The sequence below is a fragment of the Limulus polyphemus genome, unplaced genomic scaffold (genome assembly GCF_000517525.1).
Source record: "Limulus polyphemus unplaced genomic scaffold, Limulus_polyphemus-2.1.2 Scaffold1468, whole genome shotgun sequence".
Taxonomy (NCBI): Eukaryota; Metazoa; Arthropoda; class Merostomata; order Xiphosura; family Limulidae; genus Limulus; species Limulus polyphemus.
Genome location: NW_013667078.1, coordinates 22260 through 25747, shown reverse-complemented (window position 1 = coordinate 25747; position 3488 = coordinate 22260). Strand labels below are relative to the sequence as shown.

At 35.8% G+C, this 3488-nt stretch overlaps 1 protein-coding gene across 3 annotated transcripts in view; it reads left to right on the top strand.

Annotated features, from left to right (window-relative positions):
* LOC106463714 (alkylglycerol monooxygenase-like) overlaps positions 1-3488 on the top strand; it is a 25945-nt gene that overhangs the window by 2081 nt on the left and 20376 nt on the right. The window contains exon 1 of one of the 3 annotated variants that reach the window (XM_022391297.1): positions 839-841. The exons of the other annotated variants lie outside the window; for them this stretch is intronic. The gene's annotated coding sequence lies outside the window, so the exon portion shown is untranslated. Of the gene's footprint in view, positions 1-838; positions 842-3488 lie in introns of those variants that run through there. 3 annotated transcript variants of the gene reach the window in all.

Here is a 3488-nt window from a genome sequence, read left to right as displayed (position 1 = left end):
CATCGATAAGAATGGAGACTATTTCATTTAATCAATGTTTTGTTTTGATATACAAGTTGTTCAGTTTTTTCATCTAAAAAAAAGACCGACATTAATTTCTCGACGACCTAATAGAATGGTGCATGAGATGGAGGGGTTGTCATATGAGGAGATGCTAAAATTTCTCAAATTGTTTTCTATTGAAAAAAAGAAGAGTTGGGGTGATCTGATTGAGGTGTTTAAGCTTGTAAAGGGAATTGATAGTGTTGATGCATCATCTTTTTTCTTTTTTTGGTACTTAACAGTGAGAATAGTAGAACTGAGGGACACAAATTATAAATTTTGGCAGGGTAGGAGTCATCTTCAGCTAAGACAGTTGCATTTTTCTAACAGAGTGGTTGGCCTTTGGAGTGGGTTGCCTTCAGATATTGTAGAGGCAGTAAATTTAAGTGAGTTTAAGAAAAAGCTTGACAAGCATATGAATGATAAAAGCTGGCTTTAAGATTTTTTATAATTATTTTAATTTAGTTTAGAGGATGGAACAGCCGAGATGGAGCAATAGGTCCCATCTTGTTCCAAAACATTATGTAATGTTATGTTTAACCACCGAGTCCTGGATCGGAACTGAGTTCCAATCTGTGAGGAACAGAATATATCTGTTTCTTCGGATATGTTGATTAGTACGATGCCTACAGCGCCGAGTATATCTTTTAATGTGCCTCTGAAATTACACAGACGAGAGATATTTTTGCAGTTAATACACGTACCGGTAAAACTCTACTTGATATCTTGGTACATCAATCTCTATCGTGTAAAATGTCACTTCAGCCAGTAACTATAGTTTTTGTTTTATTCACAGATGGTGAGTGGCTTACAGTAACTGGAGAATCATGACTCTTTACCACATGTTGCCATCTCTAGATGTGCAATAGTAATAGAAGCAAATCTCGATCGAAGTACCACCATTTTAGTTTTGGATGTTCTACACAAGTTATCTGATAGTATAGTCTATGATGAAACTACAACATTTTAACCAAAATAAGGACAAAAACAATGGTCACCACTACATTTTCAAAATTCTGTTTAACACACTAGTAGTGTTTTATGTTTCATGTTAATGCTGTGGTTAAATTGATATTTGGAATACGGTTTTTTTTCTCTGCTAAACACTAAACTGAATTTGCACTAACAGTTACCTCCCTGAGAGAAATATATATTCAACTTATGTCGTGTAATTGTTATATAAATATCAGCTGAAAAATAACTAGAATGTTGAATGGGAGAAGAAGTAACTGAACTTAATAGTGTAGTTAGTGTTACGTTGGCTACACCACATTGGCAAACAAATATATGGATGCAGTACACCTGAGAATACTCATCAAACATTGTACAGATAAGTTAAATTTATGCCAGTAGTGAAAGATCGGGAGGTTACTAATGGAATTCACTGATACATTTACTAGCTAAAAATCTGCATTCTATACTTGTGGTGAGCACAACACAAATAGTCCATTGTGTAGCTTTCTGTTTAACAACATACAAACAGTCTGAAATTGAAGGAAGAAAAATGTTATCTCATGTGGAGTCAAAAATAAATAATGAGTGGGGGTAGAGTGTCTGTGGTTCCTGCTAAAATACAAGTAATTTTTGACTGGCCTAAACTTGGAAACAAGAAGGAGGTCAGAAGTTTTCTTGACTTTTGTAACATTATTGATGTTTTGTTGCCACTTTTTTTCAACAAAAGCAGCACCATTTTTGGCATTAACTAAAGTAGAATCCAATTCAGTCGCTAAAATGTGTCTTGATTGATGCTGGCTTATTCTAGGGAAGATGTTACATTCATTGTGCATAATGTGCAGCATGTAAAAGGATATCTGAGTCACATGCGACTATTTGTCTAATACCATTACTGTTTGACAGAAACGAAACACAATTCTAATATATGTTAAATAATTTCGTCACTATTTGTATGATCAAGGAGTTATTACTTGAATAGATTACGCATTGCTGAAGTGATAAATGAACTTAAAGAAGTAAAAGATCTGATTTCACTGCACAAAACCGGTGAGTTGTTAGTTTGTTTGCTTGTTTGTTTTTAGAGTAAAACTACATTATGCTATCTATTGTGCCAACTGCGGAGAATCAAGCCTCGTATTTTAGCATTGTAAGACTAAAAACTGAAAATAAACTAAAATCTGGAATATAAGCGCGACAACAAATTATGCATTTAGTGAAGATTTTGTTGTTGAATGGATATCATATACAACAAAAGAAAATACAGAATTCGAAAAGAGCAGCTAAAGGATCTGGACACTATTTGCTGTGAAGCAAGATGAAGCCTGACCGTCACAGTTTGGTGAATGTAACACAGAAGCACGTAACTTCTGGTAATTGTTTTATCAGTTAGAGGTATGGGAGGGTATGCTATACTATCATCACTACACTTTGCACAGATGCTGACCTGTGATGCAGCTCGTGGTCTTGAGAGTTCTCAAGTCTGAGATATTCTGAAAAATATACGGCATAAGTATTACAGAAGACCCTGGAGTGTCTCCCGCTACAACCCACATGTGAAGATAGTTTTACTGACTACGTTACTGCACAGATCTAGAGCAACGGAGTAAACATTGTATTTCCTTTGCAGCTCAGAGAAAGAATCGTCTACACCAGGAAAAGTTTGTAAGTTTTAGGTTCTTCATGTCAGAGAATAGCCTTAGATATCACGTATATCACGATGCTTGTTACGTCTAAGTAGTGGTTGATTACTTTACAAAAGTGAACTGAAGCATGTTCACTGACCGATATGCTGGGTGGAACAGTCAACAACATATTGTTCGAGCAGTGGATAGCTTGCTTCCAAGCATCAAAGGAGATACACGCTGATCAAAGTGTAAATTTCAACAGTCATTTTTTTACCAAGTTGTGTAAGGCGTTGAATGGTTATGCTTAACCTCATCAGCTTCAGTCTGAATTTTTGTTGACCAGCTTGTACAAACTGTAAAGCATATGTCTTGTAAATTTGTGAGCTCTGACAAAATTGACTGGCATAGTAACTTCTCATATGTAATGACGGTATACCACACAACATAGAAGCATGTTTGGACATAATGTTATACTCCTAGTAGATCTCTAGTATCCACCCACTAGCCCCATAATTTCCAGAGTGTCCAGTTTAGTTGGCGCATATCGATATTTACGTCCACAGAAGCTATTATGTGATTTCCACTAGGAAGAATTACGAAGTGACAATTTTTTCCTCTCCAAAGTTTCTTGTTTTCTTTTATTTTGTGTTTGTAGTGTTGGGTGTGTAATACCAAGGATGATGACATAGCATGAACAGCCAAACTGTGTGAAGATCTGGCAATGAAAACGCATATCATTTCCTCTGTTCTCGTACTGTGTTTGAATCTCCTACGAATGAAACTCCAGGGATGTACACTGAGTGATCACAAGTAAATAGACACCTAATGTTCGTCATTTAACTGATTTATGCAAACCAATTTGTGTTC